The following is a 21,989-nucleotide window of genomic DNA, read 5'->3' as shown; positions in this document are numbered from 1 at the left end:
GTGTAGCAGTCCATTGTGATTGTGTGTATGCAGTGAAGTCTAGGTGGTTTCCTTCATTTTGCTGTTTGAATATGGTTGTGATGAATGAGAGTGTGCATATACCTGTTTGTGGCATGGCATAGATCTCTAGGAGATATACTGAGGAGAGAGATTTCTGGGTCATAAGGCCTTTCTTCTCGCAACCCGTTGAGGCAGCACCATACTGCTTTCCCCCATGGTTGTCTTGCCCTACAGTCCCACCAGTGTGTCTGAGAGCTCTAGTCTCTCCATGCCTCCTCCAGCACTTTTTGTTTTCTGTTTTTGAACTGTGCTCTCTATGCTGGGAAGTGGTATCTCATTGTTTTGATTTCTGTCTTTCAAATGGCTAACGATGACTAGCATTTCTTTGTTTTTCAGCTGTCTGAATGTCTTCTTTGAGCTGTCTGTTAAAGACTTCTGCCCACTTTTACATTGGATTATTTGTCTTGTTGAAGTTTTCTATACATTTTAGAGCTTTTGCTCCTTGTCTGATATTCAGTGCCCCCCAAATTTCCCTGGACTGTGGGTTCTCTATTTTTACTCTTTTGGTAAGAGGTCTTGGCCATCTATTTTGTTTGCATTTGTGTGTGTTTCTCTAGGTTTGGTAGTGTGCTTATGCCATATATTAAGGCTCTAAACTTGTCATGATTTTCCATTGATGATCTTTATATTTCTAGGTTTTCCAATCAGGTCTTTAATCCATCTTGAGATCACTTTTGTATATGGAGTAAGACTAGCTCATCCCCATTTAATGTGTTTTGGGTCTTTGACAAAAATTAGTTGTCAGTAATTATGTGGATGGATTTACTCCTGGGTCCTCACTTTTGTGCCATTGGCCCATGTATACATCATTGTTCCAGTACCAGGCTGTTTTTGATGACTGCGCCTGTGTGTACTAGGTTTTAAGATCCAGAAGTGTGAGAGGCCTCCTACTCTGTTGTTCTTTACTAATGCTTTGTTTATCTTATGCTACTGAAAGATTTTAATCATGAAGGTATGGTGTGATCTGGTTTTGGGTTTTGTTTTTTTTAAAGAACTCTCAGGCTATTGTATATAAAATGGATTAGAACCTGGTAAGTTGAAGGTAAAGCAATGTGGTAGAGTAGCGGTTCTCTACCTGTGGGTCCTGTCCCCTTTGGGGGTCAAATGACCCTTTCACAGGGGTTGCCTGATTCATAGCAGTAGCAAAATTATAGTTAAGTAGCAACAAAAATAATTTTATGGTTGGGGTCACCACAATATGAGGAACTGTATTAACGGGTTGCAGCATTAGGAAGGTTAAGAACCACTGTGTTGTCTTGTTTGTTATTCCAACAAATAGTTCTAGCTCACCTAGTGATGTTGGGCTGATCTGGGATGGAGATAAGTAGGTGAATTTAAAACAGAAAAAAAAAAAAGATTTGTACCTTTGTCATTTGTTGTTGAGAGGCTGTAGATGAAAAAGTACAAATATGTACTTAAGTTGCAGGCCTTTCCAGATAGATAGATGGTGATACTGCCATTCAATAAAGGATCCTTGGAGGAAAAACTTAGGGAAGGTTGATCAGTTTAGTTTGAGGTACCTATGGAATTTTCAGGTAAGTGTTGGACTCCTAACCAGAAGGTCAGGTTATCATTCCATGGGAGAGAGATGAGGTTATCTGTTCCTGTAGAGATTTATAGCTTCAGAATTACTATATTAGCTCTCTCAGTTAAGATCAACTGGATGGCAATGAGTGGATTTTGTTTATGGAACGTCTAATTTGAGATTCAGTAGCTATTATTTTGGTAAGTGGCTTTAAATCTTAGTACAGATACCTGGGCTGGAGTTAGTTACCTAGGAAGTAACGGAAGTCATGGATATGAAAGGTCACCTAGGTATAGAGAGAAGTATATGTTGTTGTTTGGAGCCATCTGGTCGGTTCAGACTCATAGTGACCCATGTACAGCAGAACAAAATACTACCCAGTCCTGCGCCATGTGTCACAATTTGTACCTATGTTTAAGCTCGTTGTTGCTGCTAGTGTGTCAATCCAAATCATTAAGGGTCTTCCTCCTGGCGTGGACCAATATGTAACATCATGATAAATGGAGAAAAGGTTGAAATTGCCAAGGATTTTGTCTTGCTTGGATCCACAGTCATTGCTCATGGAAGCAACAGTCAAAAGAGATCAGACAAAACATTGCCTTGAATAAATCTGCACAAAATCTCTTGGAAGTATTGAAAAGCAAGGAGGTTAACTTTGAGGACTAAGGTGCAAGCCAGAGTATTTTTAGTCGCCTCATATGCATGTGAAAGTTGGACATCAAATAAGGAAGACTGAAGAGAAATGGATGCTTTTGAACTATGGTGTTGGTGAAGAATATTGAAAGTACCATGGACTGACAAAAAAACAAACAAACAAGCAGATCTGTGTTGGAAGAAGTACAGCCAGAATGCTTCTTAGAAGCAAGGTTTGTCTCATGTACCTTGGAGATGTTATTAAGAGAGACCAATCCCTGGAGAAAGGACATCCCACTTAGTAAAGTAGAGGGGGCAGCAAAAAAGAGGAAGGCCCTTGAGATAGACTAACAGAGTAGCTGAACAGTGGCCTCAGACATAACAATCTTGAGGATGGTGTAGGACCATACACGGTTTGGTTCTGTTATACATGGGGTCACTATGAGTCAGAACCAACTTGGCAGGACCTAACAACAACAGTACTTATGTCAGTATGCACATATCTGTAAGTATTCCCTTATCTATATCTTTATTAATCTAAGGAGTCTTAGGAGTGCAGTGGGTTATGCTTTGGACTGTTAAGCACAAAGTTGGCCATTCAAATCCACCATGGGCTCCACAGGAGAAAGATGAGGCTATCAGCTGTCATAGAAATAGACAGTTTCAGAAACCCAAAATAGCAATTCTGCTCTGTCTTGTAGGATCACTATGAGTTAGCATTCATTTGATGGTAGTGGATTTCTATATTAAGTGACACATGAGTTCATTATTCGTGTCTCCAATGCTAATCAAGTACATCATGGCTCATTCTAGCCATCTGCCTGACCTTGGTTATTTGGCACTTCCCCTCTTCAACAGTGAGAAATCTGGTTATCATCATCCACCACACATTTACTGATACGCATGTTCTAGGGGGCTTCAAAATACTTGTGGAAAAGTGGCATTAAAAGAGTGGAATTTTTTTAAAAAGTGACATTTCCCCACAAACTTTCTGAAGCCCCCATGTGCATGCATATATATACGCATATATATGCATATATATATACACACACGCTTGTGTTAGTACATATACATGTGTTTTCTAGCTCGATCTGCTGAAGGGATCTAGAAACAATGACACCCAATGAGCACTAATTACACTTGAGATTGGTCTTGAATAGCATTCTCCAATAATGATGGTAGCTGTATTTCCCACTCGGAAAATGAGTAATTCTAGGGCGGGAGCAGGAAGTGTGTAAGATGACTTGGAACCTCTTGTAGTGCCCGAAAGTACTCAGAATTGAAAAGGATAGGTGTTTGGCAAGAGAATAGACGAGCCAAGCTGAAAGAGTACTCAGTGGCAAAAGCTGGGACAATCTGAACAACAAAGTAAATGACAGACTAATGGGTTATAGCCCAAAGTACAAAATAAATAACCCCGGGACCATATTGATTAAACTATTCAATTATTCAAGAGATGATTGCGCATATAAATGGTTAGAAGATGCAACTTTCCCATGTAGAAGAATTCCAAATAATTTATGTAGAAACTCAAGTAGGTGGAACTTACCTGCACTTACTGTTTATACTCATGTATAAGCTGAGCCTTTTCAGCACTTTTTTTTTCTCTTTTCTTCTTTTACATTTTATTAGGGACTCAAACAACTCTTACCACAATCCATACATATACATACATCAATTGTATAAAGCACATCCATACATTCCCTGCCCCAATCATTCTCAAAGCATTTGCTCTCCACTTAAGCCCTTTGCATCAGGTCCTCTTTTTTTTCCCCCTCCCTCCCCTTTCCCCCCTCCCTCATGTGCCCTTGGTAATTTATACATCATTATTTTGTCATATCTTGCCCTATCTGGAGTCTCCCTTCCCCCCCTTCTCTGCTGTCCCTCTCCCAGGGAAGAGGTCACATGTGGATCCTTGTAATCAGTTCCCCCTTTCCAACCCACTCACCCTCCACTCTCCCAGCATCGTCCCTCACACCCTTGGTCCTGAAGGTATCATCCACCCTGGATTCCCTGTACCTCCAACCCTCATATGTACCAGTGTACAGCCTCTGTCCTATCCAGCCCTGCAAGGTAGAATTCGGATCATGGTAGTTGGGGGGAGGAAGCATCCAGGATCTGGGGGAAAGCTGTGTTCTTCATCGATACTACCTCACACCCTAATTAACCCATCTCCTCTCCTAAACCCCTCTATGAGGGGATCTCCATTGGCCGACACTTGGGCCTTGGGTCTCCACTCTGCACTTCCCCCTTCATTTAATATGATATATATACACATATATACACATACATACACACACTTATATCTTTTTTTTTTTGCATGATGCCTTATACCTGGTCCCTTGGGCACCTCGTGATCGCACTGGCCGGTGTGCTTCTTCCATGTGGGCTTTATTGCTTCTGAGCTAGATGGCCGCTTGTTCACCTTCAAGCCTTTAAGACCCCAGACACTATCTCTTTTGATAGCTGGGCACCATCAGCTTTCTTCACCACATTTGCTTATGCACCCATTTTTAATGCAGTTTTTGTGGTAAAATTAGGTGCCTCGGCTGATATTTGAGTATTTTTCATTTGTTGTTGAGAATATACATTAATTCAACAGTTGCAGCTTGTGCAATTTAATGATCTTGTTATACAAATTAAACAGCCATTCCCATCTTCTTTTTCTGAGATGCTGCTCTCTGTTAGCAAAAATTTATTGCCCTTTCAGGTTTTGGAAGAAAGATGAGGCTGTCTGCCCCCAGGAAAGGCTTACACCCGCAGAAACTCCTGTCCAGGGCCACACGAGTTGGAACAGACTGGATGGCAGTGGGAAGCTTCCCTGCCAGCTCTCAAGTTGCTTTTATCCCATAGAGAAAATCTTAAAGATAAACTATTATTTGATTTTTAAGAAGAATTCTGGGGATAATTTTGGTTTAAAGTTTAAAGATTGCTTTAGGGCAATGGTGTCAGGGTTTCTCCTACCTTATGACTCCAGGAAGGTTTGAGTCCATGAGAATGTGAAGGTCTGGTCTGCACATTCCCATTTTTATCAATGCTCTTCTATAGACTCTTTGATCAAAATGTTCCATAATGGTAACCAGGCACCATCCAGTTCTTCTGAGCTCATGATAAAGGAAGCTGTTGTTCGTGGAGGCAATTAGCCACACCCCACATCTCTCTCCCATTCCTGACTCCCCTTCTTCTGTTGGTCTAGACAAAAAGATGTTCCTTGGATGATAACATGCAAGCTTCTAAACACTATACCAGGAACTAGGAGTTAGAATAGAAACCCTAAACAAATTGTTAAGCCGCCTAACTGGGATGTCTCATGAAACCAGGACTCTAAACATCCAAACCGTGAAACTGAATCCTATAAAGCTTTTTTGGTTGTGCATAGCCGCTAACCCTCACCCCTGCCCTTGTAAATAAATCTATCACATAGATTTTTGCCATTCCAGCTTTTTACTGATGATCAATTTATAGCAATTACCATAATTGGCTGTGCAACCTTACCCATAATCAATGAGATATTTCAATCAATTGTAGCCCTTTCCTTTCCCACGTTCTCCTGTCTCAGGTAATTTCTAATACTTTGTTCATTTGCCATTTCTTGTCTTTTAGTGAGGGTCAGGCATTATTTATTTTTTTGTGGTTGACTTATTTACTCAGCATGTCTTCTGACTTTATCAATATTTAGCCTGTATCAAGACTTCATTTCTTCTACTAGCTGAGTAGTATTCCATAGTATATATCATAGTTACATAATTTTTTATCAGCTTGAAGATATAAAAGTGTAGGGGTGGAGTCTAGTCTGTCTGTGTGTCTGCGTGGTCAGTAGTTCAAAACCACCAGTTGCTCTGAGAGAGAAAGATGAGCTTTCTACTCCTGTAAGTAGTTACAGTCTTGGAGACCCATGGGGGGGGGGGCTGTAAGTTGACATTTACTCAATGGCTATGTGGGCATTTAGAATTATTGGGTCAAATGGCTGTCACTGCTTGCTGCAGTATGGGTGGATAAATTTATAAGCATATAAAAAAAGAAATGATGAAGGCTATAGTGAACAGATTTGCCACCTAAAAATTAAAATGTTCATAAACAAAGTTCAGTTTATAAGCAGAAAATATTAAAAGAGAAGGTATTAGTAGTTTTTGAATCTAAAAGGCTTAGACAAATGGTTAAGGAAACCATGAAGAAATTCTTACCTCATCCCACTCGTAATAGGACTGCAAGAGGGAGAGTAATAACAGTTAGGAAAGAAAGATTGTGAGTAAAGGGGAAAGGACCTGCCTAATCTGGGGCATAAAAAAAGATTGATGGGCAGCATTCAGTTCTCAGATGAATTTGAAGAGTGTTGAAAATGACAGCAGGAAGACATCAGACCTTCCTGTCTTTGAGAAGAGGAGGAGAATCAAGATCACCATCTCCAAACTGAGTGTCACCAGGCAGAGTTCTATCCGCTCTCTCCAACTTCTTCACAATGTGGACACTAGCTGTTCCTTCTTCTTATGCACTCTTTTGGTTCCAGCAGTTCCTTGCAGTGGCCTTAGAGAATCCACAGACCACCCTCACAGATAGGAGGGAGATTTATAAGGGAAGTTCTAGGTCACAAGTTGGAATCTAGATTAGATCAGGAAGTAGGTAAAGTCTCTCTTCAGTGAAGGATAGAACTCTTAGCTCCTGTTGGCCATGCAGGGCTTACTCTCAACCCTCTCAGAACACGCCTCTTCGCTTGGCCCTTGGTCAGGCCTCTGCTGTATTCAGGCAAATCTTAACAAAACTCTTTTAGCTTGCTGATACCTACCCAGAGACCATGCTTAGCCAACAAGATGTCTCCTTGTAGTTACCTAGCTCACTCTCTCCTTGGGTGTGTACAATGCCATCTCACAGTGATCTCCTGGGTCTACTACTGCTGCTTCTCACCACCTCACTTCTTCACTGTGTTATAGCTGTTTCTGTCTTCTGGGTGTAGGGTGTGTTCAGCACAGGGACCCTGGGTTCAAGAGCTGTGCTTTATTTTGGTTCTTTTTGGTGGTAGTATGATTCCCCCTTTCTACCTCCTTTTAAGCATAGTGGGATGACAAAACTGAATATTCCTCTTGTTAAAGTTCCATACACTGTATTTGGATGACTCTGTGCCACCAGGGCTTCATGAACTTTATTTGCATTATCAGCAAACTGTCCAATCCCCCCATAGGTCACAACTACCTTATTTGCATAGTTCCACCCAGTCATTTTGTGGGAGTTATAAGGCCATGGCTTGAAAGACTGTACAAAAATTAATTCATCTCTGACAAAGGATATCATATTTGGTTAAGGTGAAGTGTTAGCAAAAACAAGGGAAGCGCTCAAGGAGATGGCCTGACACAGTAGCCACAGCAGTGGGCTCACATATACCTTTGATGGTGATGATGACGCAGAACTGGGCAATATTCTGTTCTGTTATACCTGCCATTGCCCTGAGTTGGACCTCTCTCGATGGCACCTATCAACCTTAACAACAATAGTATAGCAGGATCAGTCAATGTAGCTGGCTACCTGTCTATCTATTTATTTTTCTAGCAGGTGATTGGTTAGACCCAAGGTTGGAAAACAATATAGTAGGTGAAAAGATAGCTTGGGAAACACCTGATGTTTTTTCTCTTTTAGATTACAATTAAAAAAATAACTTTATTGGGGACTCTTACTGCTCTTATAACAATCCGTGTATAAGTTGTACCAAGCATACTTGTACATATGTTGCCATTACCATTTTCAAACATTTTCTTTCAATTTGAGTCCTTGTTATCAGCTTCCCCTTTCCCCCTCTCTCCCCCACACCTCCCACCCTCGTGAAAATTCTATATTAATATATTATTATTTTTATATCTTACCCCATCTGCCATTTCCCTTTATCCATGTTTCTGTTATTCATCCCACTGGGGGTGGGGGGTTATACATTGATTATTGCGATTGGTTCCACCTTTATCCCTCTTATCCCCCACCTTCTCCCAACTCTCATTGTATGGCTACTCCCATTACTGTTCCTGAGGGTTTTATCTGTCCTGGATTCTGTGTGTCTTATCTGTACCAGTGTACCTGCTCCAGTCTAGCAGATTTGTAAGGTAGAACTGAGGTCATGATAGTGGAATGGGGTGGGAGAGGAAACATTAAAGAATTAGAGAAATGGTATATGTTTTGTTGGTGCTATACTGCACCCTGGCTGACTCGTCCCTTCCATGTGACCCTTATGTGAGAGGATGTCCAATTGTCTACAGATTGGCGCTTTGGGTCTCCACTCCGATGCCTCTTGTTCACCTCAATACAATTGTTTGTTTTGGATCTTCTGATAACCTGAAACCTGAGCCCATCAATACCTCATGATCACACAGACTGGTGTGCTTCTTCCATGTGGGCTTTGTTTCTTCCCTGCAAGATGACCACTTGTTTAACTTTGAACCTTTAAGACCCCAGACAATATGTCTTTTAATAGCCACGCACCATCAGCTTTCTTCACCACATTTGCTTATGCACCCATTTTGTCTTCAGTGATTGTGTTGGGAAGGTGAGTATCAGAGAATGCCAGGTTATTAGAACAAAGTGTTCTTGCTTGAAGGAGTACTTTAGTAGAGGCCCAATGTCTACCTGCTACCTTAATACTTAACATATAAATATATGTACATAGACCTATATCCCTATCATTACATGTTAATATATTTACATATATATTCCTATATTTATACCCCTATAAATGCCCTTTGCCTTCTAGTTCTTCCCTCTATTTCCTTTTACTTTTCTCCTGTTCCACTTATCATGTTAATAGGTTAAAATTTAATACCTTCCCATTTGTTCTCTCTTTTTGACTCGTTTTTTTAAAGATAATTTTATTGGGTGCTCTTACAGCTCTTAAAACAATCTACATCAATTGTATCAAGCATATATGTACATATATTGCCATCATTTTCTGAACATTTACTTTCTATTTGATCCCTTGGTATCAGCTCTTTTTTCCTTTCCCCTCCCCACCCTTGTGATCCCATGATAAATTATAAATGAGTCCAATGACTCATTATTATTATTTTCATATCTTACATTGACTGCTCTCTCCTTTCCCCTACAGTTTCTGTTGTTCCTCCCCCTAGGTGGGGGATTGGTTATGTTTCAATCTTGTGATTGCTTCTCCCTTCCTCCCCTCTCTCCCTACCTTTCCCCACCCTCCTGGTATCACTACTCCCATTTCTGTTCCTGAGAGGTTTATTTGACCTGAGCTCTTATCTGCACCAGTGGGCATGCTCCAGTCAAACCCAAAGTGAAAGGCAGAACTGGGGTCATGATAGTGGGGAATAAGGAAGATTCAAGGAACCAGAGGTCTTCTGACTAATTATAAAATTTGTTATAGATTTTATTATATTCTGCTTTCTTTTTGATTGAGGTTTTTCTTTGGGGGTTTGTTGTGTTTCTTTTTTTAAATTAAAAGTTGATTGTATTGGAGCCTCTTACAGCTCTTATTATAATCAATTGTATCAGGCATATTTGTACATATGTTGCCATCATTGTTTTCTAGATATTTACTTTTTCTTGAGCCCTTGGTATCAGCTCCTCTTTTTTCCCTTCCTGCCCCACAACTGAGATTTTAAGACGAGATCACAAGAACCTGGAGTGGTGAACAGGCAGTATAGGGAAATGGCTTAGTTTTATCCTTGGTCAGTTGGCCTTTGTCCTTGTTTCTGTAGAATTAATTACCTTTGGAGTAATTGGGGTTTTTTAGTCTGGGACTTTTAGGCCATACCAGAGAACTTGTGCTGAGGGGTAGGAATTGGTTCGACTAGGAAAGACTCACCTAGGAGTCCAGTCAGGAGTTCAAATGATTCATTGCATTGGGTAAATCTGCACACAAGACTTTAAAATGTTAAAAAGTAAGATGTCACTGTGAGGACTAAGGTATGCCTGACCCAAGCCATGGTAGTTTCAATCTTCTCATATGCATGTAAAAGTTGGACATCAAATAAAGAAGTCCAAAGAAGAACCTATGCATTTGAATTACAATGCTGGCAAAGAATATTGAAAATACTATGGACTGCCAAAAAGGCAAACAAATCTTTCTTGGAAGAAGTACAGCCAGAATACTTCTGAGAGGCAAGACATTGTCTCCAGTACTTTAGATATGTTATCAGGAGAGACCAATTCCTGGAGAAAGGACATCATACTTGGTAAAGGATCAATTCACTGCCCTAGAGTTGGTGCCGACTCATCGCGCACCCATAAGACAGGGTAGAACTGTCCTCTGTTTGGGACTAAATTTTTATGGGAGTAGAAAGCTCTTTCTCCAGAGGAGCACCTGGTGCTTTTGAACTGCTGACCTTGGAGATTGCAACCCAACATCACCACTATGCATGAGGGCCTATCATGCAGAACTGACCAATGAAAACCTTGAACACAGAGACTCAGAGAATTTACTTGTTGAAGAGAACATCTGCTTTAGGGAAGGTAGATCATCTTTTGAGTCAGGGAAGCTCCATGATGGTATTCCTTCCAGCGTGTCACTGTATCCTTTTTGGCTCTAAGAAATCTGCATTTGTATAGTTTATTCTCCATGAATTCTGTGAGCTAATTCAGCAGATTAATCAAGCCCAAAGAGGCAGTGGGAGGGAGCCAGTGGGCCTGAATTTGGAGCTGCTATCTTGAAAGAATAGTGGAAAAGCAGCCCCAAGTTTATAGCCAGCAGGTTAGAAGATTGGGATGCCATGAGGATGACCCAAACTTGTAGCTGATGTCTGTATGTATATTTGGCAATCTGAAGGACAGTAGCTCGTTCATCTGTGAGCCCTGACCTAGCTCCAGGTGGCAATGCAATGAGAATGTAGAACGGATTCAATCCACCTTTAGGAGAGTTGGCTGATCCTTACACATAGGCAGATAGAATGTGCCTAAAAGATTGAGTATGGGGGGGGGAAAGGGGGTGGCGAGGGGGTGGGATCTGTTGTCACGATGGGACATAGAATGACGTTGACTAGGAGAAGAAGGTAGAATTGCCTGATGCTGTGAGGCATCTGGAGAAGATAGGGATAGGTCTGGAGGTCTCTCTTCCTTTAAAGATCTCATTGTTTTTTTTAAACATTTTATTAGGGGCTCATACAACTCCTATCACAATCCACACATCTACATACATCAATTGTATAAAGCACATCTGTACATTCTTTGCCCTAGTCATTTTCTTTTTTTTCCTCCTCTTTTTTTTTTTTTTTACATTTTATTAGGGGCTCATACAGCTCTTATCACAATCCATACATATACATACATCAATTGTATAAAGCACATCCATACATTCCCTGCCCCAATCATTCTCAAAGCATTTGCTCTCCACTTAAGCCCTCTGCATCAGGTCCCCTTCCCCCCCGCCCCCCACGTGCCCCTGGTAATTTATACATTGTTATTTTGTCATATCTTGCCCTATCCGGAGCCTCCCCTCCCCCCTTCTCTGCCGTCCATCTCCCAGGGAGGAGGTCACATGTGGATCCCTGTAGAACTATATTTCAGGCCAGTGATTCAAAGGAGTGTTTGGTGATGAGGCTGAGGATGTTGAGGTCATTTGTTTTACTGTGTAAAGAGAAATAAAGTTCAGTAATCTCTGTAGAGAAGTCAGAAGGAAGAACATGTGGGTTTGGGGATGGGGGTGGGGTGGGGGTAGGGGAGGAGCACAGAGCCACTGTTGCCATGAAAAGAATAAGGGAGGGTGCTTGGTCTGAATTGGTCTGTGCTTTGTGTAAAGTCTATAGGTGACTGCTGTTGGAGCCACCCTTGGAAATGACTAATCCAAGATTTCAGAACTGACTAGTGGGGTAATGATTGTCTTTTGATCCTGATTCACTGTGTCTTTGTGTTATCTAAAAAGCAGTGTTAGTAATGGAAAGGGTAACCATGGCTGGTAGTGGGTACTTAAAGCAATTAGGCTTTATATAGTGAAAACCAGCTTGGCTCACAAGTCTTCTGAAGTCTGATGTCTGCAAAGTCTCCACTGTTTGAATTTTTCGAGTGATAAGCTTCAGCACCCATTACTTTAGTAAAATCTAGTTGGTAAATATCCTACTGCCAGTAGAGATTGTTATCCTAGTGATCTCTTCTGCTGGGAACCTCATTTCCGCCTACTGTTCTGTTTTACTCAAAATTGGGCTCCTGTTGCTGCTGTGTCTCAGGTGCTCCTGATGAGTGAGCTGAAAACCTCCTGGGCTGCTATCTCCTTTGGGCTACTAGTTCAGCCTCCGTTTTAGTGCGCACCTCCTTAAGAGAGCTGAAGCTTTTTTTTTTTTTTTAAGCTAGTAAGACATTGTCTCATCTCAACTTTGTCTTTTTATTATACCTTATGGACCATTGAAGAAAATCTTAAAATTTTTCCTTTTAACCCATAATAGCCAGGGTTGCTCTGGGTCAGAATCAACTCAATGACTGTGGGTTTGTTTGTTTTTCAAAGACAGTAGAGGAATTGGCATTTCTTGAAAAACTAACCAAACCCAAACCAAATCCACTGCCATTGAATTGATTCCGGCTCATACTAGCCCTGTATAAGTTTTCTGAGCCTGTAAATTTTTCTTCCGAGTAGTGGCTGGTGGGTTTGACCTACTAACCTTTACAACCCCACACCTAACTCACCAGGGCTCTGTCAGCAGATGAATCTTTATATGCTTATCGGGAAATACTGATGCCATAGTACCTAAAATGTGTAATGTGGTCGATGAACTAAATGTGTCTTCTTTCTACTTTAGGTCTGTCCATTTAAGTGGAAATGTAACAGAACTAGCTCTGATGATAAGAACGGAGGACCATCAAGTAGGATTGTGCAGTAGAAATCTTTGCTTCCAAATGAAGGCACCACCATTTAGAATTTCTACTTCTTCTAAGGTATTTGAGGCAACATTTTACTTTAAAAAAAACAACCTTATTCTTTGAAAGTCATTTTATGGTGTTTTCTATTTTTATGCGTTTACGAGCATCTTTATGTTAGAATAGGTGGCTTTTCGAAGTTGTAAAGCAAGTTGTTTGGGTACGTTTTGTATTGCCCCCCCACCCCACCCCAGTCTGTGCTGTAAATCCTAGCCATAAGCGCCACCACCACGGATGCTTGCTTCGGCAGCACATGTACTAAAAAGCGCCACCACGGGAGAAAAGGTCCCACCATGGGGCCTTCTATTCCTGCAAAGAGTTACAGTCTCAAAACCCCACAGGGGACAGTTCTGCTCTGTCCTATAGGGTTGCTCTGAGTTGGTAGACTTGGTGGCAGTGAGTATCAGTAGTTAGAATCCCATTTTGGAATAGGTTGTCTTTGTTTTGCTAATAAACAGAGTCTGTAAAGGGTATATCTTGAGTTAATCTCTTTTTGATATATAAAAGAGACTTCTCCGGAGCCGAAGGAGAACACCCCAGGAGTAGTGCTCTACAGTTCACACTTCTAGCCTCCTAAACAGTGATAAACTATATTCTGTTTGTTAAAGCCACCCACTTGTGGTAATTTTGTTACAGCAGCACTAATTAACTAAAACACATGTCAAGTGTAAGAAATATACTGAGTGCAAGTTGACTGACCCCATTATCTCTGTTAGAAGAACTAGGATATAGAAGTGTTAGTCAATTATTCTATGCACACCATGACTGTGAGATGAGCAACAGACGTGATACAAGAGAGCAAAGTGATTGCCCTTCAGTTTGACTTGGAAACCTTTTTTAATTCTTCTAAACTCGTTAAGGAGTTTGCCCACACACCCCACTCTGCCCCCAAGAAGGGTCATTTTGATTCTCCTAGACTATCCCTGAAGAACTTTTGAGATCTGGTAGATTAGTTTCACAGAGACTAGAAAAGTCAGAGTGAGATGTATAATTAAAGGATCAAGTGACAGTTCCAAATCATGTAGTAGATATTAGAAAATTAGAAAAGGCTATCTAATTAAAAACAAAAAGAAAATGTACTATCAGCAGAAAGCTTAAAGACTTCTAGCCTTTTACTTTTCTTGAAGCATACATAAATTACAAACAGGATAGTTAGTGCTTATTGAAAACCAAAATATTTATCAAATTTTAATTTTTTTTCCAAATAGGCATGAGGTATGAAAAGGTTTCTCTACTTTGGGCAGATAAGCTAAGGTTGATGGATTTCTCTGTAAATGTTATATAAGTTATAAATAATATCTTTCCAGACTATAAAATAAAAATTAAAGAAATATATCACATATTATTAAGATTTTTAATTTCACTTGGTTATATTTTGGAAGAAGAATGTGTAAAGTAGTACATTCCAAAATATTAAAAATTCCCTGAATAAGTGGATTACCTCCAAAATGGGCCTGGCATAATTGATCCATCTTTGTCCAAGAAAAATTATGTTAAATAAAAATCAGATAAAAGAATGAGGTTGCTATGGTGAAAGATTTTAAAAGTTCAACTAGCAGATGTGGGTGTTTCCTTTTTTTGGTGGTTTTGAATTTAATGATAATCAAATATACAGTTTGTCTTATTGTCATAATTACTTTGCTGATTCTACAGGATGTCTTTCCTTCTTGTTTTTATTAAATAAGACTGAATGTCCAAACTTGGTAAAGAATTATTTTAATATATGGCAGAGTTATAAATAAAGTTAAAGACATCATTCACTCAATTTTTTCCCCTGTGGCCCTGGAAGCCTAAAGACAATCATCTGAAATAATTTATGAAGTCATAATAAAATGAATAGTTAAAAAAATCATAGTTTAAAATTGTAAGTAATATAGATAAGTCCTATATTCAAACCTCTCCAAAGATAAAGACTAGTTAATACTAAGTTCTGATAAATTGAATTTGCTGATTAATTGTTTGTGATGCTTTCTTTCTCCTTTGCAAATTTGCGCAAGATTTATTGAAGCTTTTTAACCAGTTTTATAGACATATAATTCATGTACTATGCAACACAGTGGTTTGAATATATTAAGAAGAGCTGCGTAGTCATCCCCACAATCAATTTTAGAACATTTTCTTCATCCCTATATCCATTATTATTAGCTCCCTATTACACCATAATTTGCCCTGCCATAATCCCAAGGATCTCTTAATGTAGTTATTATCTCTGTAGATTTGCCTGTCCTGGATTTCATATAAAGAAAATTATACAGGGGAGAAAAGAAAACTAAAGCAAGAAGAAGAACAGCAAAGTAAAACAAAAACTTCTATCAAGAGAAAGCAGAATAGAAACTAGACTAAATTAAAAATGAGTCAAAAGGGAAACAAATGATCATATATTAAAATTTAACCTAACTATATCTGAATACTGTTTATACACGAGTATATATGGCAGTCTACTTTCCAGTGCACTGAGCTAGGCTGTTCACATCCCTGGTCAATAGTCTGAGGGAATTCAGTGGAGGCTTAATCTGTTTGGAAGACTTTGTAAATGGATTTTGAGCTTTCGTTGTCATCTGTGTAGCAAACTGGGTGCTCCGAATTTCAGCTCAAATACAGTTCCTTCCTCTGATCTTGGATTTTATTGTTTAGAATTCTTGAATCACATGAGCTGGTATGCTTCTTCTGCTTGGACTTAGCTGACATCTCACTTAGATAGCTGCATGTTTTAAGCATGCCTGTAAGACTGCAGATGCTATTCTTTCTCATAGCTGGGCACCATCTGTTTTCTTGTGGTTAACCCTGTGCTTATACTTGTAAAAGCAATATAGATCGTGTTAATTCTTAAATTAAGCATCTCTTACTCATCTAATATACCTCTCTACTTTTTCGCAAGTATTCACTGTGATATTCCTTTTAAAAGTTGTCATTTTGATTTTTTTTAAATGGAGAAAAGTGAAAGTATCGCAGACTAGTGCTCAAAAGAAATGTTTTGACTTTTTGGGGCGTGGGGGGAGGGCGGTAATTTTCTTGAGAACATTGTAAATTTTGAAACTGAGAAGTTTTATTACAAAACTGGTACTTGAGTTATGCCCCTAAAACATTTGCAAGATTATAGGTCTTGAATCATAGTAGAATTACGTTAAAATAGTACTTTTTGAAAGCAGATTTTACCAAAATACAGTAAAGACACGGTGTTCTCTAGTAACTTGATACAGTTTTCTGTGCTGTGACAGAGCACAAGCTTTGATTCTTCTGTTTTCTGTGCTTCTTTGGGAAATAGACTTCATGGTTATGTTTCCTTCTATATTTATTTTGTAGCCTTGCATTAATGAGTTAAATACATAACATAATGCTTTCCAGAGCGACATCAATGAACGCTGTTGCTAAAAATAGAGAAGATCACACCACAGAAGCATCACAGTTACTCTTCTCATAGCAAAAGCAGGTCAGCTCACATCACTAGCAAGGAGCTTGTAAAACCAGTTTCAAAGTTAATGACAAATATTATGCTTGGAGAGAAAGTAAAACGAGCTCTTGGCAAAAATCCCTTATCAAAAGCATACCATCTGGAAAAGCAATTAATGTCACGTGCACTTGCTAGCAGAGAGTTTGTTTTCAGTTGGATGAAAGCACTGATGTGCAGAGGACACTCCAGCTCTTGATACAGGTGTTAACTGTTTATCACTGAAAAATCCATATTACAGAAGAAGAACTCTTTGTTACTGTTGTTTCATTGATGGTGATGCTTGGTTGCTTTTCAGCCCAGGACGCCCTAGGAAAAGTTGCTGTGACTCAAGCACCAACATCTAGAGGGGCAGGAAAGAGTATATCAGCCCGTATTCCTCCCCCGTCCCCCCTGCAACATCTAGAAGGGCAGGAAAGAGTATATCAGCCTGTATTCTACCCCCTTGTTTCAGAGAGAATAATTGTGATTCACGATTGTTATGTATTATTAAGGAAATAGTAAAAAATGTGGATGTAAGAAATTACTGTCCACTAAAGCCACGCCTTTTCAGAGTTTTGTGAAGAAATGGTTAACAACTATGTGGTTAGTTGCTATCCAGTTGCCTCCCATTCACTGAGACTGTGGATGTGTATGCCTGTCCTGTGCTGTCTTCATGGTTATTGGTTTGAGTCCATTGTTGGTGATGATTGTGTCAACCCATCATATTTTGAGTACATTCCCTTCTGAAGGGTTTATTTTCTAGCGCTAATATCAAGCAAATATCAGATTCTGTTTTTCCACAATAATATATGCTAAGTCTGGAGAGGAAAGGGTGTACATGTTTATTAGTTTGTCTTTTAGTAAAATAAGATAAATACTTCTTTAGTACTGATAATCTGATTTTGATGTAGAAAATCTATTTAGTATTTTGAATTACCTGAACTTATAGCTTCATGTTCACAGTAACATGATTTATTTTTTGTTTTTCTTTAGTAACTTGGTTTTTAATGTTGAGGATGAGTTTTGTAAAAGCTTGAGCTAGGGTACAAAATAATTCAATCTCAAGAGTTTGGTTATTTTCCATACTTGATGATTTTAATTTATTTATCTTCAAAAGTAAAGTTTGTGTGCTTGTTTAAAAACCACAAAGAAACACATTCCAAGGGCAAAGTGTAAACTGAGAGTAGATTAGGAATTTCTTTGCCCTAATCCCTCAAGTTGAAGTATTTATTCTTCAGTTTTGAGTGGAATATACCGTATATACTCGAATATAAGCCAACCCATTTGTAAGCCGAGGTACCTAATTATTACCTGGGAAACCAGAAAAACTGATTGACTCGAGTATAAACCTAGGGTGGAAAATGCAGAAGCTATTGGTGAGTTTCAATAATCAAAACAAATGAAAATAAAATTAAAAATTGAGACATCAGTGGGGTATGTATTTAAATATTTATTTTAAATAAAAAACATAAATAAAAGGACAAGTCATTTCACATTAGTAAACCAGCACAGTAAGTGGAAAATAGGTTCAACACAAACAATAAGGTATCAACAATACCTTAAGAGTACTATTCCCTGAGCTCAATCAGCAACCAAGCTAAAATATAAAGAGTTAAAATCCTTCCAAACTAGATTCCTCATCATCATCATCCGTATCCCAATGCAGAGCTTCAGCTGGTGTGAGGTCATCATAGACGCTGTCCTCACTGAGATCGCTGTCATCACCATCACTGCTGTCATTTTCATACAAAGCGCAGTCTTCACTGCCATCCATAGCATTACTAATGATACATTTCTGGAAGGCACGTCGCACCATGTCTTCTGGAATGCCTTCCCATGCATCTCGAACCCACTTTGCTATTAACTCTATGTCAAGTTTCATGAGACTTCCTCCTTTTGTTAGTCGGGTTTGACCAGATGACATCCATTCATGCCACATCCTTCGCACACGGTCTTTAAAAGGCTTATTCAAAGATACACGTCATAGGACGGCTCTGATTGGTTAGATGTGAGTAAACAAACATTCAAAGCCCTGCAGTGTCAGAGGGGCTTTGAATGAACAGCGGAGAAATGGCAATCACCCGCGAGATAAAGGGCGCTTGTCCCGTTACCTTGGGGGCGGGCCCAGGGAGATGTTACACCTCACTGGCGTACCACTGACCTGTGTATAAGCCGAACCCCAGTTTTCCAGCACATTTTTTGTGCTGAAAAGCTCGGCTTATACACGAGTATATACAGTATGTCTTTTAATATCAATGGGACCTTAGTGAGAAATTTTCATAGGATTTTTCTAGTCTGTGTTCAATCTTAATGTCCAGAAGTGTATGGCAAAGCTGACTTATAATTAGGAATTAGACATTTTCATTTAGCAGAAATGAAGAACAAGGAAGAAACCAGCTCAGAATGGAAATTGACTTACAGTGCAAGCTGATTCCAGCCCTGAGCCCCCTCCCATTATTAGTTCATAATGAACTCATTAGTTTTAATTGGATTCATTATTTTGAATATTCGTTACATGAGGGCAAGTATTCAACTTTATTCCACCTTCTTATATAAATGATACTGCAAGGTAGGTAAATGGTTGATAAGTAAGAATTTTTTTCATAGAATTAAGCTCTGGTTAATAAATGAGGAAGGAATGATAGACCATCACTATTTTGTGAGGCATTTGTAGACCTAAGCAAAGATCATCAGTGTCTACGAATATCAAGTACCACTAGATTTCTCTTTATGACACTACCTATGAAGTACCCGTGCCAAAAATTAGAACTTGAACCTAAATATGATCAAATTGCCAGTTTACAGGAAGTCAGAAGACAAGCTCTAGCCTGAGAGAAACTCCTTGGGGCACAGAACAGCATTGCTTTCTATCTATCTATCTATCTATCTATCTATCTATCTATCTATCTATCTATCTATCTATCTATCTATCTATATCTGGGCACAGGGTGCAAGTTTATGTGGTGATTGCTGCTGGCAAGCATTATCCAAGAGACACAAGAAGGGAAAGGTGCTGGGACAGCGAGCAAGACTTCTGCCCTTGACAGTCTCACAAGGGACAAGGCTCTGGGTACCCAGGAAGGGCTGCCTTCATCCAGACAGCACCATATGGACAAGCTCTTCATAGTTGACATAACCATTGCTGTCCTCCTGCCTGGCCATCAGCTTCTTTGTTACTTCCTGTCATCTTCTCACCGAGTCTGACAAATGTGTACCAGACCTTTGTACACCCACGTGGGTGCTGTTCCCGTTCTTCAGCATAGTCCTCACGGGTTCTCTGGTCCTTGTTCCTGGCCAGTCGGCGGCCTGGGCAGGAAGTGCTCAAAATCCAGCACCTTCACTTCCATCTCCTCACTCCTGGAGCACCTGGGCGCTGGTGGGGTTCTGGCCCAGGGCTCTCATTGCATCCCCATGCTGGCTGTACAGGCTCTTGCCATCACCTGTTTGATCTGTTTGGCTGGAAAACATCCTTCAGCCCTATTATTTTTTAAAACTTACTGTGAATTGAGTGAGGGTTTACAGAGCAGAGCAGTTTTCTCAAAGCAGAAAAACTCATACACATTTTGTTTTATTGGTTGCAATGTCTGCAATGTAACATCACTTACCTACTTCATCCTTGTGTTTCCTTCCTTCTTCCTTCTTCACTCTTCTGAATGTTCTTCTTGGGTAAATGCTGCCCGTTTGTTTTCAAATAGTTGTTTATCCTTATTTGGCATACCTCTCTAGTGTTTTGTTCCCCTATAGCCATAAACGCTTTTTTGGCTGAAAGTGGAACGGGGGTGGGGGGGTGGGGGAGCTGATTTCTTTTTAGTCTGGAAGATTTCCTGAGGCCATTCTTTCCTGGGGATTCCACTCATCTCTATTTGATCAGAAAACCTATTTTCCTTAATGGCTTTGAGTTTTGTTCCACTTTATTCAAGACCTACTGTGATCCCTTTCAGAGCAATAGACTGTGGTATCCAGGCACCACCTAGTTCTGGTCTCAAGGTCACAGAGACTGATGGTCATGTGGTCCATTAGTCCATTGGACTGTTTCCATGCAGCTTTGATTTTCTTTCCTCATCGCTCCTCTAGATAGGGAAAGCACCTTTGATGACCATTGATAGGCTTTTAAGATCTCAGTAACTACTCACCAAAATGCAATGTAGAACATTGTCTTTGTGGACTACTTTATGCCAATTGACCTCGGTGTCACCTGAGAACATGGTCCTGAACCCCTAGGCCCCATGACTCATTCCCGTAAAGAGTTTTGATGATATATAAGCAGATTTCACAAGTTTCTCCGTGCATGTTTCACCACACATTTACAGATACCCTTTGTAAAACCTATTTACTAGTGGGGTTCCCCACCCCAAACAGAATTGCCCTGGGCAGAGTAGAGCTTTCATAGTATGTATTTCCCCCGCTAGGTGAGCATCTCGCAGTCTTCTCAAAGTTAGTGTTCCCAGTAACTTTCCTGGGAAGGTTTTCACGTTGCAGTGAATATTTTTGTAAAAGCAGTATCACTTGAACCTCGTTATTTTGGTGATGGCTGATTTACGAGAACAGCATGCAGTTATGAAATTTTGTTTTCTACACAGGAAAAAAATGCCGCAGAAACTGTTGTGATGTTGGACACAGTTTACGAGGACAGTGCTATGGGAAAAACTCAAGTGTAAGAGGTGGTTTTCTCATTTCAGAAGAGGTGAAATGTTGATTGATGACAAACCTCGTTCTGAAAATGTCTTCTTTAGTACATTTGGAATTCGTTCTACCAGTTCATCAGTCTGTTAATCAGGCTTTCTGTTTAGAGGTTCTGAAAGGATTGCATAACAGTGTGCAACTAAAAAGGCCTGTTTTGTGGCAGATGGAGGATTGGTCTTGCCACCATGGCAATGCAGGCTCACACAGCCAACACAGTATGCCAGATTTTGGCAAGCAAACCCCAGCATGCCTCTCTTGGCCCATATACCTTATTTACTTGACTTTGCTTTGTGCAACTTCTTTTTGTTTCCATGAATGAATAGAAACTTGAAAGGACCATGATTTGAAGACATACAAGAGGTGAAGAAAAAAAAATGGGGGAGGTACTATCAGCTATCCAAACGGATGAGTTTGAAAAATGTTTTCAAGAATGGTATTGCTGTTTTGACAAATGTCTTAAATGTAATGGAGAGTGTACTTTGAACGTGATAAGTTTGTGTTAAAAAAAACAACCACATATCTTTGGGGGGACAACCCATTTTGGGGGGGTACCCCTGTATATTAATGGATGTAGTTCTACTCTCCCTTCTATACCCCTTCTTGTCCTGCATCTACTCAAAGATGACCATTACTGCAGCAATGTGTACATTACAGTGTTTACCTCTGTTGCATTTAATTCTTATATTCCGCATAGTCTTCCCTGCCTCCATTATTTTTACTGACCTTCTTGCTTTGTATTGCCTTTCCCTTCACCCAAATTAACATTGGTCGATCCTCTAGCCAGTAATTATCCCCCACTTCCCTCCACACTCCTGACAACCA

General features: G+C 39.9%; 1 protein-coding gene across 5 annotated transcripts in view; it reads left to right on the top strand.

Moving 5' to 3' along the window:
• Positions 1-21,989, top strand: part of NCOA1 (nuclear receptor coactivator 1) — a 228,315-nt gene that overhangs the window by 37,240 nt on the left and 169,086 nt on the right. For all 5 annotated transcript variants that reach the window (XM_075557033.1, XM_075557031.1, XM_075557032.1 and 2 more), the window contains exon 2: positions 12,937-13,072. The gene's annotated coding sequence lies outside the window, so the exon portion shown is untranslated. The remainder of the gene's footprint in view (positions 1-12,936; positions 13,073-21,989) is intronic.

This window comes from Tenrec ecaudatus, chromosome 8 (genome assembly GCF_050624435.1).
Source record: "Tenrec ecaudatus isolate mTenEca1 chromosome 8, mTenEca1.hap1, whole genome shotgun sequence".
Taxonomy (NCBI): Eukaryota; Metazoa; Chordata; class Mammalia; order Afrosoricida; family Tenrecidae; genus Tenrec; species Tenrec ecaudatus.
The sequence above is the reverse complement of the archived record's forward strand: the minus strand, read 5'-3'. Positions and strand labels throughout refer to the sequence as shown.